This window comes from Topomyia yanbarensis, chromosome 2, assembly GCF_030247195.1.
Source record: "Topomyia yanbarensis strain Yona2022 chromosome 2, ASM3024719v1, whole genome shotgun sequence".
NCBI lineage: Eukaryota > Metazoa > Arthropoda > Insecta > Diptera > Culicidae > Topomyia > Topomyia yanbarensis.
The window spans coordinates 196,927,375-196,947,024 of NC_080671.1; the positions used below are offsets into that span (position 1 = coordinate 196,927,375).

A 19,650-nucleotide genomic window follows, 5' to 3' on the forward strand; every position below is an offset into this window, starting at 1 on the left:
TTTGTGCCATTTTCAATGTATGAGTTAATAGTGACCAATTCATTCTTATATTACACATCCATGATTACCAAGTTAGAATGTGATGGATTTATATATGACATGCAAACTTTAGATTTAACCAATGTTTAATTCCGAACTATATCATTGTAATACCACATCAAACTCAAATCATTTAATTGATTTCTCCAAGCCCCTGTCAACAGCATTATTTATATCCAGCTCTTCTGAATTCAACAGAAACGATATATCCACAACAATTCTTCCTACGGATCCGCGCACTGCACTGGGGAATCAAATGGCGAAACCTTACCGAATGTCAAACATATATTGAAAAAGTTTTCACGAAAACAATGAAACTGTACCGAATGTCCTTCCAGCAAATTCTTCCGCTCAGGTGAAACGGAGTGTCTGTCAAATTGGACATTTCATTCGAATTGTCTCTCGCGGGACCCATTCCGTTAGGTCCGATGTGTTCCATTCGTATATAAGGATAATTTACGACGCAAGAAGGAACCGGCCGGTGACGATGCTTTTTCTTCTCTCTCTCTCGTTTGGCAGGACTTACCGGTGCCAACGACAAAAAAAAATACATTAGAACCCACGACGGGCGGGTTTACGGAACAATAAATTTCGGGGAGATCTTTTGTACAATATATGCGCGGCCGGAGGTTGAGCTATTATGCAAAATGAAAGCATTGAAGCATTCAAATGATATGAATTTGCATGATAATGGCTTGCTGGGCATGTTGGACACAATGGTTTGTGGGATGCAGCAGCCGTTGATATTGATCTACAATAAGTCACAGTTTGTTTGAAATGGCTTATTGGTGCATCGAACGCAGTATCGGATCACAGCGGTGGAGCACAACGTACATAGCCAATTAATCTGGGACTAAAACGTCAGTCTAGTTAACTTATTTGATAAATTATAATAGTTACTGTAGGTACATTTTCTTCGTTGGCTTATCAATAATTCGATGCTATTGTTCTGACATAACATCACTATATCTACTGAACTATTAAGCCCTAAATTTAACTTAAGCTTCTCAACTGTTCAAGAAGCTAATTAGATTTTCCCCTCGAAACAAGCCCTCAGCAAAGAAGCACCTGAAAGGTCGAAATCCATACTGGGTTGGTTACTCAACGGAAAAGCCGATTCAAGCACAGCAAGCCAAAGCCAAATTATCGTAAATTAAAACCAGATACTAATACATTAATTTAGTCTTAAGTATATTGCTTCAATAATCATCCCATCATACCGTTAAGCCCGGACTAGGTTTCAGTCCGCCCTACCTTCTCTCACAACAGCATGTTGTTCAAATAGTCTTGTCGGGATGATAACGCTGATGTTAGCTGAATTCTATCGACCGAAGTCGGGGGAAAACTTTACCGGAAACGCTCTACACAGGCATGGAAAGTGTAGTCTCGCTCAGTTTCCTTCTTTTCCCAGTAGCCAGGTGTGGCGGAAAGACGTTCATTGTTATTCTGGCTGCACCAAAACGGCGACTTGTTCGGCATAAATCTCACCTTTGCGCTCGCTGCTCCACGCTGCTGCCGTGTGGAAAAACCAGCATCCGTTTGTGTTATGCCATATCCATACGGTTTCGAGGGGCCAAGTTATATTTGTGTTGATTCCATTTTCTTGGGTGTTGAGCCAACTGATTACATAGTCAAAATTAATAAACTAACTTCTGTTGAAGAGAGTAGCCCTAATAATACAAGAAATACATATGTTACGAAATTGTACGTCCATGCCATGATCCAGAGAAAGTATATATTATGTTCTCGTTTTAAACTTTTGAACTTTCCAATGAAACGGACATGCTAGATTGTATAGTAGTCAAATTCGATAAAACTCATTGTGAAATGATTCATAAAATGAGTTATTAAAGAGCCTCAATCGTGATAATATGACTATGAGACTATGTATCTATCTGTTGGTTTTAATAGACATAGGACATTTAATAGGAGTTCTCTATGATATACCCCTGAAAATCACATTTTCAAAATAAATTTTCTTGGAATTTTTTTAGAATTTCAAAATGTTTTAACATTTTGTCCGGTATGAGAAAATACACCATTTTTGTTATGCAAGTTTACGTCCATCTCGTATATGTTTATAGTTTAGTGTAAAAAAGCAAAGTTTTGGTATGAAATAACATTTCAATCAGCAAATTTCTGCAGACAAAGCCATATTCTTTTAAATCTATAAGGCAAACGCTATCAAATCCAGGGATAACAATTTGTCGCATGCTGTCTCTTTCATGCATATGTTCAAAAAACGACTATAAAACTCTGTTATTAGACAATTCAAAAATTACATCACATATTCAAGGGTAAAAGGAGGAAGTATGAAGCATGTTTTACATGGCGGAGGGGGGGTAGGGGAGATTTAACATAGCTTACCATTTAGAAAAAGGAACTAAACATTAGAAATAAACCAATTCTATTTTTCAGATCTAATATCTTTTAGTTTGGATTGAAATTATAATAAAATGTCTTCGTCTCCACTTGTGACGTTATCAGCGACTTTGTTGTCATACGTTCCGAACAAAAAGTTCTTCGCATCCTCCGACATTATGCTTTTGCGGAAATCATATGATTGATGAAATGGGGGGATCAGATGTCGCCAGCAATCGGTGTACTATATCTGTATTGGGTTCTACCCTGGAGAACCTTCGAGTATGATCCTCTCTGTAATTTTGAATGTCTTTGATCCTAGATTCCTAGATTTGGAAAACCAAAATCATGTTGTGAATTAGGATTTTATGGATCGACGCCGGCATTGGGTACCATTCATATAAGTCAATGACAATTTGCGCAGTTTTAAACGCATATTCATCGATTTTTTATTGTCAATTTCACATTCTGAAAATAATAATATGTCTTCTTAGTATTAACACAAGGAGTGAAAACATATCTTTGCTAGAGGCTAATGTTTCAAGGATTATTTTGCGTGTGGAATGTTTTTTTTTTAATTTCCTGATTCATTAGGAAAAAATAACACACTTAAGTTGCCATAAAAAAGCTCGTGGTTGCCACCAAGGCTTAGCGTAGTAGCTATGTTTTGTTTAATTCATTTTTCCAACAGCAAAAAATAGATAATATATGTTAAATCTTCCTGTCTGTGGAATAGCGCGGATTGAAATGTTCTTTCATACCAAAATGTTGGATTTTCAATTCCAAAATTTTTGATGATTCCTTAGATATAAAAGAAATGTAAATAAACTTGAACAACAAAAATAGAGTATTTTCTTATGCCGGACAAAATCTTCAAGAAAATTTATTTTGAAAAAAGTGATTTTCAGGGGTACATCATAAAAAACTCCACAAATGTGTATTAAAATTAAAATTATTATGAATTAGATAGATACAAGGTCTCATCAACAAACTTGTTTATGTCTACATTCCCTACAACTTTGCTGAAAACAGTTTTTTTTTAATTTTCATAAATGATCAAAAAAAATTTGCTTCTCAGTTTTAGGAGAATCACCAAGCTAAAACATTTATAAAATGGGAAATATTTTATAAACAACCTTTGTAGAAGGTACTATAGCTCAAAAATCAATTTAGTGGTCAAAACAATTTCGATCACGTTTTGGCCTATTTGGAAACACTGTGCGCCGGTCATAACATGGTGCTACAAAATACAAAAAATTGAATGCACTTTTAATGTGGTCTATTAAAGGTTGTAGATCTCGTCAAATACAACACAAAACCACGTTTGATCAATTTAATATACCCTCAAACTCTTGATTTATAGCAAAAAAAACATTTTTCAGGATTTTCAGCACCGATAATTTTTCTGCGCTATCATTTATCTACATATTTTAAATTCTCTAAGTGTTTTGGAAAGAAGAAGAAATGATCTTTCCAACGGTATGCTAGGCTATGTATTTTTGTTAAAATTACTATGCGGTTTTGGGACAACAATATGAAAGTACCCATTATTTTGCGATTTTTTCATTGAAAATATTTTATTAGCCAGCACCTTTATTCAAATAAAAATTTAGAAAGAACATTTCATTCCGCATCCAACGACCTATTTATGATCCAAATCGGTTGAAAAATGGCAGAGTTATGAATTGTAAATTAGTAGCTTGCTCGCATGATCTTTTAAAGGGACAGTAGAGTGATAGAAAAAAACCTGTTTTAATCCACCTAGCGGTGCAATTGTGCCTTTCTCATTTCTCTAAACTATGGCACGGAGGCTTTTTATGTTCAACATACTTGTGGAAATGTCCATTACATTCTTAGTACACTTTGCACTTATACACAATGGAATGCCAGCCACGAACTTGATGAGCTACGTGTCGACGGTGAAACACTTGAAACAAAAAAATATCATACTCCATTAGCCTAATCAGCATTAGATCAATGTTATCTGCTTGCTAATTCATTTTGTTATGCGGGGGTGGGTATGTGAGGAGGACGAAAGTCCCATGAACGAACGACTCTCCAGCTTAAATTGGTATGCTTTGTGATATAGTGGTGGTTTAAAGATGATGGGGTTGAAAGGGAGGGGTATGAGGGCTGGATGGGGTGGTGGTCTGAGGGCTGATTTAAGGAGATTTTTAAAGGAGGGGAGTGAACAGTAGAGGGAGGGGGGTGCAACCCCTCTCCGTAAACCATCAACTAAGCCCCTGTTAAAATCCAGAAACCTTATGCGAGTCGAAAAAAAATTTGGCCCTCCGGGATTAGGTTGAGGTTTTTCAGAGTGATTGCATAACCTTTCTGTATGAGAAAGGCAAAAATGTGCCAAAATTCAAAAAAGTGAATCGTCGTCAAATTTTTTTTCGAGTTTGCATCAAATCTGGACGTTTCATGCACCTTGAACACATTTAGCATCAAAAATAAAAATTCTTTTTTTAAATTTTTCCTATAGTTTATATGAGAAATTTCTGTGTGGCCGCGCTCTGAAACCCGTAATTCTGGAACCAGAATTCCGATCGATCTAAAATTCAATAGCAGCCGATGGGAAGGTTGCACCTTTCATTTGAGACTAAGTTTGGGCAAATCGGTCCAGCCATCTCTGAGAAAAATGAGTGACATTATTTGACACATACGCACATACATACACACACACATACACACACATACACACACATACATACACACACACATACAGACTTTTTCCGATCTCGACGAACTGAGTCGAATGGGATATGACACTCGGCCCTCCGGGCCGAGATTAGGTTGACGTTTTTCAGAGTGATTGCATAACCTTTCTATATGAGAAAGGCAAAAATTACCTCTATCGGCCCACCTCTATCGGCCCACCCCACTAGTCGATTCCTAGTCCCACCAGGAGTACTTGCACCAAATTTGAAGCAAATCGGACAAGTCTAGCTACCGGACCAACGTGCCTGAAATTTGTATGGGATTTTTCAACAATTTACATGGGGAAACCACATTAGCTCGCATCTTCGCCGCTAGGTGGCACTAAATGCATTGTATTAGCACTGTAAGTGAATATAAGAAAGATAATTTAATTGTGTACAACTTTGTCGAAGACTGCTAGTCAATCCGGCTTCGTTAAAAGAAGTTATTAAACTTTAAACGAAGTGATGTCTGAGCCAGTTTTGCATGGGGCCTAACAGTACATGGTTGAGTATCAGTACTCGATTCGTACGAACTAAACATATTTGTGAAATAATCATTAGGTTTGACTCAATGGTATGTTCAGAAGAATTATAGTAAATAATACGAGTCATGTTTTGATTAGAAAATTTTAGTTCCAGTTGTTATAGAACAGGCAGTTTTCAGTATTTCTTCTGAACATCTTGATACTCTATCTCTCTTCTATAAAAAGTTAGTGTTGGCGCCCTCTATACGGTCACAGGTGGAACTAAAATTTTCTAACCAAAACATAACTCGTACTATTTATTACAATTCATCTAAACATACTATTCAGCTAAATCTTACCATTATTTTACAAAAATGTATAGTTCGCGGGACTCGAGTACTAATACACAACCATATGCAATTGCTTGCCTTGCTAATTAGGATATCACAAAGATAACACGGTGAGTAATAAATATCAACATAAGATATAAATTTGATAGCTTTCTGTTATGTCGTTCTGATCGGGATGCCCTGCTAGGCCCCATGCAAAACTGACTCAGACATCACTTCGTTACAAGTTTATTAACTTCTTTTAACAAAGCTGGATTGACTAGCAGTCTTCGACAAAGTTGTAGACAATTAAATTATCTTTCTTATACTCACTTACAATGATAGTACGATGCATATAGTGCCACCTAGCGGCGAAATTACGAACTAGTGGGTTTCTCCATGTAAAATGTTGAGAAATCCAATACAAATTTCAGGCACATTGGTCCGGTAGTTAGACTTATCCGATTTGCTTCAAATTTGGTGCAAGTACTCCTGGTGGGACTAGGATTCGACTCAAGGATGGGCCGATTGAGCTTTCAAAAATTTATTATTTTTCTGGGCAGTCTAGAGGACAGTCTCATAAATTTTATTCAAAAAAAAGATTATTTTGCTTGATTACGTATACATTCAAAAGTATGTGTGTAAACTTTGAGCTTGAAATTGGAAAAAACAACGTAAGATATAATTATAGCATCTTATAGTGCGAGACAATACCTCACTAACCCGTTAAGAGTTCATGCGAGATTGTTCCTAATTTGGGAAAAAATTGATAACTCTGCCATTTTCAACCGATTTTTTGATAAATAGGTCGTTGGATGCGAAATTTAATACTCTCTTTAAAATTTTACTGAAACAAAGACACTATTTTAGAAGAATGTTAAGTAATGTTCACAATTTTCGTGAAAAAATCTCAAAATTAAAGTTGTTTTCATATTGTTGACCCAAAACCGCAAAGTATCTTTGACAAAAAACATAACATAGCATACCGTTGGAAAGGTCATTTCTTCTTCTCTCTAGAACACTCAAATTTAAAATCGGTTTAAAAATGACCGCGCAGAAGATTGTTTAATGCGGAAAGTCTCGAAAAATAGTTTTGTTGCCACAAAGCAAGATTTTGAGGGTATACAACATTCAACATTGTCTTGTGTTGCATTTAGCGAGATCTACAACCTATACTAGGTCACTTGAAAAGTGCAAAATTACTGTAGCGCCGAGTAATTGACGGCCAGAACGAGAATCTGTTAACAAATCGTACAGGAGTAACTGCCAGGTAGAAGGAGCACTTTGCGTTGCTATTGAACGAACAAGCGAGTAGAGAAGAAACATAGATGAAGATTGAGGATAATGACAAGCTCTGAATACACCCATACTAGGCGAAGTGCGAAAAGCTATTCGGGGGCCGTTAGGAAGGACACAACTTCTGACAGACGGGAGTGACCGGCTATACAAAGCAATCCACTAAGTGATCGGGATGATCTTGGCTGATAAATAAAATGTCTTCGGATTGGATGGCCTCATATGCCCTATCTTCAAGAAGCGCCACAAACTCGAGTTTAATAGCCTTTGAAGTATAACGATCCTTAGTGCCGCTTAATGGGATCTCTCATGTTCTGTTTAAAAGACTGCGCCCATTGACCGATCATAGCATACAGTTCGAAAGGTCATTTCTCCTGCTTTCTAGGACACTCAAGAAACTAAAAATTGACGGTGTAAAAAAAATTTAGTGCCAAAAGTTCTGTAAAATAGTTTTTTGCAATAAATGAAGATTTTATGGGTATATTAAATTGATCAAACATGGTTTTGTGTTGTATTTGACCAGATCTACAACCTTAAACAGATCACTTGAAAAGTACAATATTTTTTTTATTTTGTTGCACAGTGTTATTTTTGAAAATTCTACATCCTTCTATTGGATGCTTTTCCAAACATTAATTCTTGTAGCAATAAAACTATTAATATTGATATAACAATAATTGACTCAATCACCATAATAAGTTATTTCTATTGAAACGTTCCCAAATTAGCACAGTTAAAAATAGTATTAAGAACTATATAAACATATCGACAAATAGCTTGTTTGACCAACTGCTTTTTCAGCATAGTTGTGCAAAATAATATCCCTTATACTTATAATACAGTTCTGTTTCTTTACAATTTTCAAGGTGCATGAGCTTCAGATAAAATAAACTTTGGGGTTAGGTACTTTTCAAATAGAATCGGTTAAATAGTTGTTGAATGACAGGTAACACCGCAAATCGTTTTTTTTGCTGATACGTTCTACAAAAAGCATCATCCCTTGTGGACATTTTCGCATGAAAAAATTACAGAATGTTATTGAAATGATACATTATAACACAAAAAATTTTTGGTCAATTCGCTTTACTCGAAGTTTGAAAAAAATTCACGAAAAAGTGATTTTTTTCTTGCTGAAACCCTTCCCCCCCCTCCCCACCATAACTTTGATATTTGAAAACACAGTCGAATTTTACAAAAAAAGAGATTGAGCATTAGACCAGCCAGAAAAAAACCAATTTTTCAATACCCAACCGGCCCACCACTGAGACGATTCCCAGTCTCACCAGGAACATCTATTCTTAGCTTAGTAGCTTAGTCGTAGCACTAAGTTAATGTCAGATTCTGATGAGACGTAGTCGAAACGCAAATTCCATAACTAATTTAAATTTTCACAGTCAAGATCATATAATTTTGAAACTACCAACTTTGGAGGCTAGGTATTCTCGGAGAAATTTTATAACATAATACAGCGCATATTTTGAAAAAAAAAAACCTTGGTGATTAATCCACCTGGAAGTAATTATGAAGCATCTACTCTTCAACAAATATCAGCTAGAGAGTTCATGTCTTCAGTAAAGTTTTTGAGAATGATATTAGGCACAGGTTTGTTGTAGACGTGAGAGCTCTATGTGTGCAACATGTTGAGATATAGAAAAATATTTCTGTAATTTTATTGAAACCAAACTTGGCGGGGAAAGATGCACAGAAGTTTTTCAAAACGATCAATAACATGAGCTAGAAATAGTTAACGCCCAGAGCAGAAATCAATCTCACCAGCAACATCTATTCCAAATTTCAACCAAATCGGACAAGTCTTGCTACCGGAACAATGTACTTGAAGTTTGCATGGAATTTTTCAACAATTTAGCTCACAATTTCACCGCTAGGCCGCATGGTATACATTAGTTTATCACTACAAATACAAAATAAAGAGAATAAGTTTATTGCTTACAACTTTGTCAAAGGCTGCGAATAAATCCAGCTTTAGTAGGGAAGTTATTAAAATTTCAACGAAATCAGTTTCGCATGGAGAAAAATGTAAGGTTAGCACAATTTTTTCTTCACTTTTCTTATGGGATATCACACAGGACTAGAAGTTTGCTCAAAAACACAAATAGTGTATTAGTTTTTTGGAGCTAGCGTCAATTCGACGCTTGCGTGGACCTGACACTAATCTTGGTTGTGATTTTTTCCTGTTTGACAACATGATGAGATAAATAGCAGAGAGTGCTTCCTCATCTTGTCATAAATACTGTTCAACTAGCTACGACTGTATCTAGTGGTTGAAAAGCAATAACTACCATAACAAAAAAAACGGTTTTACGACATAAATCCGCGAACCGGAAAATTTATTTTTGTGAATTGGGACATTAAATATTTTTTTTTATTTATGTTTCTTTGGCAACACATCCAATTGAATACTTGTTTTGTTTTCAAATATCAATTTCAGCATCCCAATGAAAGTTTAATTTACTCACACTGATAGTAGAAAAAAGTGCCATGTTTGATGTCGTTGAGTATTTTTTATTATTAATCGAAAGTTCCCTGAGAGTAGGAAAAATTCTTTGAGAATTACAGGTTTTTCCATGTTTTTAAGAATGTTCAGTTAACGGAAATTTTTTGGATAGTAGAATTTTACGTCATCTCTATTCAATTCCATCATTTATGAATCTTATAATAAAATAGAAGATTTTTTCAAATAAATCATACAATAAATAGGTTCTTTTGGCTTTCAAATGTCTCGAATTGTATTTCCTTGTCCTGACAAAAGACCAATCCTTCAAGTTTTTGTTATATTAATAAATTACATATTACAAAAATCATAGAACCAAAAAAGATATACCCCCAGGACTACAGCAACTCTTTCTAAACATCTCCTTTAACAGTTGTATTTAGAAAGGAGACTGTAAAGATTCAATTCCCAATATTTTGCTATGAAAATTTAGAAAAATATTATTCAAATGTTACGAACTTCCTGTGTCTATCATCGAATTAAACTTTTTATGAGTGGGGGTGGGATGATTACAATTCAATAAAGCTATAGAAAAACAAATATGAAATAACAATTTCCACAGAAAAATCTATAATCAATCGTTTACCTTCTCGACCTGGTGCTGGACAATAAATCAACAAACTTTCGTAGATGCAACTTTACCAGAAACACTTGTTAACGGTTCCAAAAAATCAGGAAGAATAGTAACTCTTCTGCTAAGTACTTCCTCAGCTAGCCCGTGAGCAGTGAGCTTTCCTGTAACTCAATCACACACAAAATTCGAAAATACAGCAAGGCATTAATTACCTTCGATCACATTCACTTTTTTTCAACAAATTTGCCCTTCGTCGGGCTCTCGGAATCAGCTTACTTCGTTTGAGCTGCTGCTCCCAACATGGGCTTTCACTATCATTAATCACAGAATTTTTGTCGCATTCTTTCCTTCCTTTCCTCCTCTTCGCCTAACAATCAAACTACCTTATCTTTTTCCGAGGGCTTCTTTCACCGCACAATCTATTCTGTTTTGTTATCTCTCACACTTTCCACTTTTGATCTCTCTGCTTTCTGTGGCTGCTCGACTAACAAACCTACACACACACGCGCACAGACCCTCTTTTTTGCTCTACCGTAGTAAATATTGATTTTCTTGTTTTTTCTTCTCTTCGATATTTACATTCTTTCCACTTACTAGAGAGTGCACTGACTGGATGGGATTCTGTGGGAATTCTAATTCGACTATCCACTGCACTAGGCCATTCTGGCACTGGCTGGTATCACACTTCAGGCTGGGACCGATTATGCTTTTCATGCAAATCAGGATTCTAAGCAAACTGGTACAGATTCAACCGGACCCCGAACTCTCAAGCAAATGCGATCGATTCGCCGAAGATGGAAAAATGCGATTTTCCTAAATTAAAAACCTCTTCGCCGGACCGGAAATCGTTACCACACGAAGCAGAGGAAGCTATTTTTACGCAATCTCCGGTGAAAAATAGGCTCTGCCTGAAGGGTTTTCCATTTTCGCACCCCTTTTTTGGTGGCTCTTTCTTGTCACTTTCCAAATTTTGATTTGAAAATGGTTTTCTTCGATGGTGCACAGCGGACGTTCTATGCACGGGGGTACCAGAATTTTTCCAGTCAACCCAGGATCTAGCTTCTGGACAAACTTCACACGGAACACACAGAAAAACCTAAAAATCCACCGAACACACTAAAAACGGAGACCACGATTGCGACGGACACAAACGGAGGACGCGGCGAAATCGATTCGTGCTGTTTGCGAAACCCGACTAGAACTGAACGCACCGAAATCAGTCTGGCCAACGCAATCAACCGGCTGCGGAATGGCTGGATATTTTCCGTTCCCTCGGTCAGTCCTCCGCACGGGTAGACATTTTGAATATCACACAAAATCCGCAGTACAAGACGACGACGACGACGATGAAGGCGAGGAGCGCAATAACATTGTACTTCGGATGATGCTTCTCTCTCACTATATGGCGTTGGGATTCTGATATCTCGTCTACCGCTACGGCTTGCCGTGCTAGAGACGGACCAGACCAGGCCTGCTCGCTCTCCCGATGTTGCGCTTTCGGGAAAATCAATAATTTTATGCTCTCTTCCCTAGCGGACATCAAACAGCATAACATACAACATGCGTTCGATCGCTCTCTACCCCGGTAGTTATGCTCATTTCATTCATCTATAATGAATTCTGACAGTTCTCTCACCCTCCCTTGGTTACGTTCTCGCTCATTCTTATGTTCAGTCCCGTTAGTCGATAGTTCTTTTTTGTTGATGCTTTCCGTGCTTGCTGCCGCAAGAGTTTGCGTGTTTTGATGCTTTTGCCTTTGCCTCTCTCTCTCTCTGTAATTTCTCTCGACGTACTGTTTCGTTTGTAGTAGTAACTGACAAAGCAAACAGTTAAACGATATAATTTGACAGTTCACTTAAATACCCAAACGATATGTATGAATTTGAACCAAAAGTGTTCGCTTTACACGAGAAATTTGTTATACAAACTAGGAGAGTATATGTAATCATATAACTGAGGCCCTTGAAATTTTCCTATTCGTGAACAGAATATTTCATATAGAAAAGCAAGGAGATGACTTCACGTTTAACTTTTCGCAACAAAGAAACATTCGATCTCAATTTTCACGGTATAATATACAATGATATTTTCGCGCCTAAAAGAGCTGCAAAATAACTAATGTTTCGGCTGAAAATCCCGCAAAAGAGTACATACTGATTCGTAGGAGAAAACGTGTGCTGAGCAGTTGTAAAAAAATAATCGGCATAATTTAATATTTTGTTTTTATTTTTGTGTTTCCTGCACTTAGTTTATCACGAAGTTTATCTGCAAACTTATCTCGCTTCAATTTTGCATTTATAGCAACTTTTCGTAAATTCTTGAATGGTAGTAAGTTATACTTTAAAAGAAAAAAAATGTTTTTAGAGGAACACAAAACATTTAATTTACTTCTAACGATTAATTTCATTCTTTCAAACTATATTAATGCATTTAACCCTTTCATGCCCACTTTTTTCTACTGCATGTACGGCTTCAAAACTATTTTTATTTTAAAACGGTGGGATCAAGCAACACGAAAAGCTCTTTTTCATAAAGATAGGTGCTTCCCTCGCTCAATTTTTTCCTTCCAATGCTCAATACAATTCTCCTAGAATATTTACAATAGTCCACTTGCGTGGAAAACGTAACCAAAGGCACTATAAATTGATAAGTTTTTTCAGTTTTCAATAATATTGCAACACAACGAAGATATATGAAAAATTCATTTTTCGTCGTCAACGTAAACTGTCCGAGCAAATCTTGCCTCAATCAAAAGTTATAGCAGTTTAAAAACGTTGTTGTCCACAAACAACTTGGGCATGAATGGGTTAATATGTTTCTTTATGTTGCTTTGTTGTATGCTATGCTTTTTATGACTCATAAGTGCATTACACAAAATAACGATCAGTTTATCAATTTAAGCTATCAAATTAGTCAAACAGTAACAAATTGCCCCGACATACCTATTTGACTCCGTGAAGGCTTCTCTGTAAATATATTGATATGGCATTCTCTCAGACTCTATGTAGTAGTAATATTCACATAAATTGTTTTGAGAATTTTTTGGAATGACGTATTTTTAAAAAGTACGGTATTGTTAAAAAGTACGGACAGTACTGTTAAATAGTACATGCGAAAGTTAAGAAAAAGCTGAAACAAGTATATTAAATAATTTTTGCTTGCCATCTAGTATTAATTTAGCCATCGACGACACATTTTTCTATCTGCCTCTCTTTTCTTCTTCTGTAAATGTTATGCATTGAACATATTCGATCTGTCCTATCATTAAATAGGTACTTACTAGAAGTACATACTAGAAAGTACACAAAAATCACAACAGAATAATTGACGGAAATAAAAAAAAACATGCAAACTCTGTATATTTTTGTTTCTCAGTGTATACCTGGTATAATATCACTACGGCTTACATACACGGAAAACCGATTCATTACAATTTCAATCCAAAAAGTAGTTGATGTTTTAATTTCGTCTAGTTGATATTTGGGCGAACTGACTTTGTGTTGAAAACAATTATCTAGCACTATTGTCAGCCATAGTCTATATACGAACGTTTCAACCTCAGTACAAAACTAGATAACTTTACCTGGGCTAAAGCATAAAAAGCTTGTCTCCGCTTGTAACGTTTGTTTCAGCCTGGACACAAACGCATATGTCGTTACGCTACCAGTTCAGACACAAACAACTGAAATTTTCTGATCACATTGCTGATTTAAACTAGTTCATCGTAAAATACAACATATTTCAACACGATAACAAATTTTGATTGATAAAAATACTCCGGAGGATAGTTATTGCGTACGAAAATTGAATATTGAATTAATTTTTCTCATGATGTTATCTCTTTGGGAGTGTGATCTCAAAAGAGACGAAATGGTAAAAGGTAATTAAAGATTGTTTGTAACTGATTAATGAAATTAATTTTGGTTATAATTTTTATTCTATTCTATTTAATCAGCCAGCACTTCAAAAAAACTTATTCCGCATCTAGTTTGGCATCTCAAAAGATGAAAGATAATGATCATTTTGCTTATTACAAAATTCGTTCACGATTTAAATTTTATGATATATTCTGACAATTTTCGATAATACTTTCAACCTATATGTTGAAACAAAAGGTCAAGGAAAATCATCTCTTATTTTCAAATATGTTTAATGATAAACTAGTCAAAACCGACAAAAAGGTCAGTAGACGTTCTGTTGTTTATGTAAATTAGCGTTTAGTTCAAAAGATTTCAATATCCTTTGAATACTTGGCAGGACAATTTTCTGTTAAGTTTATTCTGAATTGATTGTATTAACTTGATTTGGTCATCAGCTCATTTTACCCACAATTTCTCTACTCGCATTGCGTCGATTTGAGCATTGATTTTATGAAACTGTTATAAAAATCATTTGTGAAGCCTAAGTTTCAGTGGCGTAGCCTAAAATTTGGGGGGTATGCTTCAATATAATGTAATTTTTATAAAATATTGAAAGTTCAGAAAAAAACAGTTCAGCAGTTACCATTCCATTCTACAAATGAGAAAAAAATAAAGAATACCTTTCATATCTTCATAGATAAGTTTATACTCTTTTAAAGTGGAATATATATTCGACAACTTTTCTTACGGTCAACATCACATAATTTCGAAAACATCAATTTCGAAGGTTGGTCGTCAAATGGTGAATACTTCCCAGTGTTCACAAGCTCCTATCTCATGCTTCCCCATGCGTCTATTGATGACATTTAATCTGTAGGCCGGCATTGACTGGGTACTACCGTCTTCTGCAGTTGAAGGGAAATGAGAAAGTGCGAGTGGGCATGGCCGCTATAACCTTACCGTAGACAGAACTGAATACGTGAGCTGGCAAAGAAACACCGCGCGGCTGTCCTTCGGCGAGACAGGAGGTTGGGTCAAACCCAACATGCCTCCCAGAAAACACCACGTCACGAAGAATCAGGAAGAAATGGCTGAATGGAACAATCGGCTAAAGTCCAGGTAACGAAAAAAAGAGCTACGATCAATACATATAAAAACTGACACAATTTTTCCAAATTAAAGATCCCTATTGAAAACTTGGCATATCGAACTGAAAGTTACTTTGGTTTCTTGGGTTCGAACGAATCCTACACGATGAGCTGAAAACTCGCAACATCAAAGCTGTAGCATTATAGGAACTTTGCTTGGCGGGACAGAATGAGTGGAAAAGCGGGCATCTAGCGGTTACATTCCATTAGAGCGATGGCACAACATATCAGTTGGGAATCAGCTTCGTAATGCTGAGCAAGATGCGCCAACGCATAATCAAGTAGCAGACGATCAGCGAAAGGATGTGTGTGGATCAAAGGACATTTCTACAACTACAGCATTCAACGTGCACTGCCCTCACGAAGCGAGAGCCGAGAACGAGAAAAATGCATTTTACGTGCATTTGAAGCCCGCGGCAGAATATGAAACTTCTCGTCAGCGACATGAACGCCACTCTGATTAACAAACTGAGAACCAAATCGACTACGTTCTAATGAACGAAATTTCTTCTCCGGCATCACACATGTTCGCACCTTCCGCAGTGCGAATATAGATTCGGAAGATCGGGATACCGAAGCGATGGAGCATCTGTACAGAGTTACGAAAATTCTACGAGTAGGTAAATAGCTCGAGCAAAGGCTATGTGCCATAGGACGACATATGAAGAGATACTAATGGAGACCTTCTCACGACCAAGTGTGAACTGATCGATAAGTGTATTATGAAGAACATCGAAATAGCAGTAGACGAAGAAAGGAATTGCAGCAACCGAACAATAACATTGCTGAAGGTGTTCTCCCAAATTCTTTGTCTCTTTGTTTTTTTTTTTGAAAATTGGCATATAATGCCCAAATACGGATTTCCAGACAAACGACAAAAGATGGTTATAGCAAAGCGAATTGAACTGAGTAAGAAGTTACGTCCCCCACCGAGTATATCGGTCGATGGCGGTGATATTGAGCTGGTTGATGAGTTCGTGTATTTAGGCTCACTAATGACCGCCAATAACAACACCAACAGAAAAATTTAGAAAAGTATTCTAGCAGGTGAACATTGTTACTCCGGAATTCGAAAAACCCTTCGATCGAAGAATGTACGACACCACACCACCGGTTGTCCTCTACGGTCAAGAAACCTGGAGTATGCTGATGGGAGCCTAACGCGCTCTTAGTGTTTTCGAATGGAACGTGTTGAGAACGATCTACGATAATATGCAAATTAAAAACGGAATGTTAAGACGGCATATGAATCACGAATTGCAACAGTTGCTTGGACAACCGCCCATTGTTCGCTCAGCGAAATTTGGGCGGCTGCGGTGGGCTGGGCATGTCGTCAGAATGGTGAACGGCAGGTACAATAGTTCTAGAAACTGATCCGACAGCTACACGGAGGAGAGATCGACTAAGATAAAGGAGACCTGAGCAGTCTTCTTGTCCTGCGAGGCGACAAACAGCCATGGACAGAATGAACTGGAGATACAGCAAAAGGCAAGATGGCCTTAGACTGATTGGTAAGTAAGGTGTTTCAGTGAAAGTTTAGCAGCAAGCTTCCTAACATAAAAAACATCTTCTAATATAATCATTTTAGTGATAAATCCTCCTAGAAATAATCAAATAATCATCTTTATTGAAGATGTGAAAGCTCTCTGTATGTAGCATATCGAGATATAAAACGACATTTACGAAATTATTCTTAAATACAGTTTTGTTCAATATTACTATAAGCTTCAGAGACAAATAGCTTGGATAATACATATATTTTATTGTTCATTAACAGCAGAAGAGATAAACCATATACAGTAATATCAGAGTAACTTATTTTGAAGGTTCATTTTCGCAAATAGCCCAATATATCTCGCCACCCTCAATGTATGGAGTATTCATGTCTTCAGCCACGTCATTAGTAATAAAATTTTCGAAAAATTTTCTGAAGACGCCAAGTTTTTCAAAACTAAATTTGTTTGAAGAATTAATGCATCCATCTGGGAGGATAATTCACCAAAATTATTTTATCAGAAGATGTTTTACGTGGCGAAATTTTTCGAAAATGCTAAACCTCCAAAGCTAACGGTTTCGAAGCAATGTGATATTGACCATAAAAACTGCTCTCGAGCATTTTTTCACTTTTCTTCGCTATTAAAGTTCATAACAAAAGAACGAATCCCCGTATACGAAATTGTATTACGCCATTTAATTCAGTATTCAAATGTACAACATAAATAGCCACTAACTTGGTAATATTTTTAATTTTATTAATTTCGAACCCTACTTAGTGGGCATTCAAATAATTGACAGTACAAAAGATAATTAAATGCTCATAAAAACTTATCCTGACTTACTAGAGGCCAACGGAAAACGTCACTTTTCATCAGTTCCTATGTGGATGTTTTCATGCAGGTATTTTTTTGATGTTCACATGATTTATCAACTATAAGATTTTCACTAAGAGATCAGTTACAGGATCCTATTCCCACAATTTACCAAAAGTCCCATGGTGTTTAAAACATTAAGTTCTCAATGTAATGATCAGATAATAAACTTCCAAAAAATATTATTTAAATATTATTTTTTTTTCAAATTAAACATCCGATAAAAAAATTTTCAATTCAATTAATTTTGGTTAGGGGGAGGGAGTTTAACCTCCAGACCCCCCCCCCCCCCCCTCACTGGCTACGGCACTGCTCAGTTTGATTCTGGTTTGCTTCTGAAACAGCTCATTTGGCACAATAGCAATATCGTCAAAAGCAAACGTGTGCGCATAATAGTGTTTGTTCTGGCATTCTGGTCATAATAATGTCATACGATTACGCACCTCTTGCGGTGAGCACAAAAAGTAAAGGGCATGATGAATTAAGGGAGTCTTCTGGTTGTGCGGTTTCAAAGAATGGATTTTTACATTTTTGGAATATCTATGAATCTATGGAATACCTATAGCGCTTACACAACTGCTTATATCGTAATTTTTATTATTCATATTTTATTTAAACTTTTATCTTTAAATGCGTTTTCCAAAAGTCGCTTTATCGTTAGTGTTGACAAGCTCCTGTTCAAAATATTTAGTATACCGGGTGTTTATGAGTTTTCATTTATTTATCGGAAATGTCGCTATTGCCTGACACGAGATTTCTGGGATTTTTTTTGTCAGAAAAATGGCAAAAAAAATTTTTTTCTTCGAGCTTTTATAATTTTGCGTAATATTTATTTTTTACAAAAAACTCGCTAATGGAATTATGAGTATAAAAATATTTTTTTTTTTTCAGTTTCAACCATTCAAACCGTAAAAAGTACTTTTATGTGGAGTTGTTGTTACAGGCTCATCAAAATTAAGATTGTACATAAATAAATACTTTAAATCTCAAAAATATAAGAATAAGAGATGGCTAAGAATACAACAAATGCATCTAAATATCGTGAGTATTTTTTGCATCCATTCTATGCATCCAACTACGCTCAAAATTCGAAGTCACATCCAGTAGACCCTATTAACGTTTGAAAAGGTCGTTTACTTTGGTAACTTTGAATGTCATATCTGGTGGGTCAATGATTACAATGTGATTTTTATTAACTACAGACAATATTTCCATAAGTCGGAAAATAGGAGTACTGTTGAGGAGTAACACAATCAAATGGCGAATATAAAGTGATGGTTCCGTAGTTTAAGTTGCCAGTGAATGTATAATGCAAAATAAATTACTTACTCTATGCAAAAAATAAGATTTTTTAGTTGAATTTGCTTGTTAATTCCAAAATTGTCATAGTACTATTTGACTATTGTACTAAATATTACAAACTAAAATAGCGCAAAAAGGAGGAAATAGATAATATCCAATACAATAAACATGAATTACAATATTTTCCGATTATTTTATCGAGATAACATTTTTTAATTCGCAGAATATGAAAATATTTTCAAGTGACCAGCACTGAAAACCATTCGATGAAGAAAATAACAAAACCAATCCTTGTTTTCCTAATTAGTTGATTTCAACAGAAAAATGATAAACGTAACTAAATTTTCTCTGAATTTTGCGAGATTCTCAAATAATAGCTATTGAAAATTATTATTGATTTTGATTCAAGACGCATATCATACGAAATGACAGCAAAGTAGTCAAGATTCACACCTTACTGAAATACATCAAGGCAGCGACAGTAGCTATGTTCATACACGCTGGACATAACGGTTATGCACATAGGTAGTTGTCTCAGCTTGGAAAGCTTGTTTTAGCCTGGACGCAACTACCTGAACCAATACACAAAAAAAACAGAAGTTCAACTGACCTCATTTTGGTTTTACTTAGTTTTTCTTTAAAATCTTTTCAATAAAGGGATGGTTTGATTGACATTTTTTTCAATACACGTATA

At 35.9% G+C, this 19,650-nt stretch overlaps 1 protein-coding gene across 5 annotated transcripts in view; it reads right to left on the reverse strand.

Annotated features, from left to right (window-relative positions):
• LOC131682572 (semaphorin-1A) overlaps positions 1–11,698 on the reverse strand; it is a 531,458-nt gene extending 519,760 nt beyond the window's left edge. For 3 of the 5 annotated variants that reach the window (XM_058964157.1, XM_058964152.1, XM_058964153.1), the window contains exon 1: positions 10,290–11,698. The gene's annotated coding sequence lies outside the window, so the exon portion shown is untranslated. The remainder of the gene's footprint in view (positions 1–10,289) is intronic. The other 2 variants (XM_058964155.1, XM_058964154.1) reach the window with 2 other exon arrangements.
• Between the last annotated feature and the right edge of the window lie 7,952 nt (positions 11,699–19,650).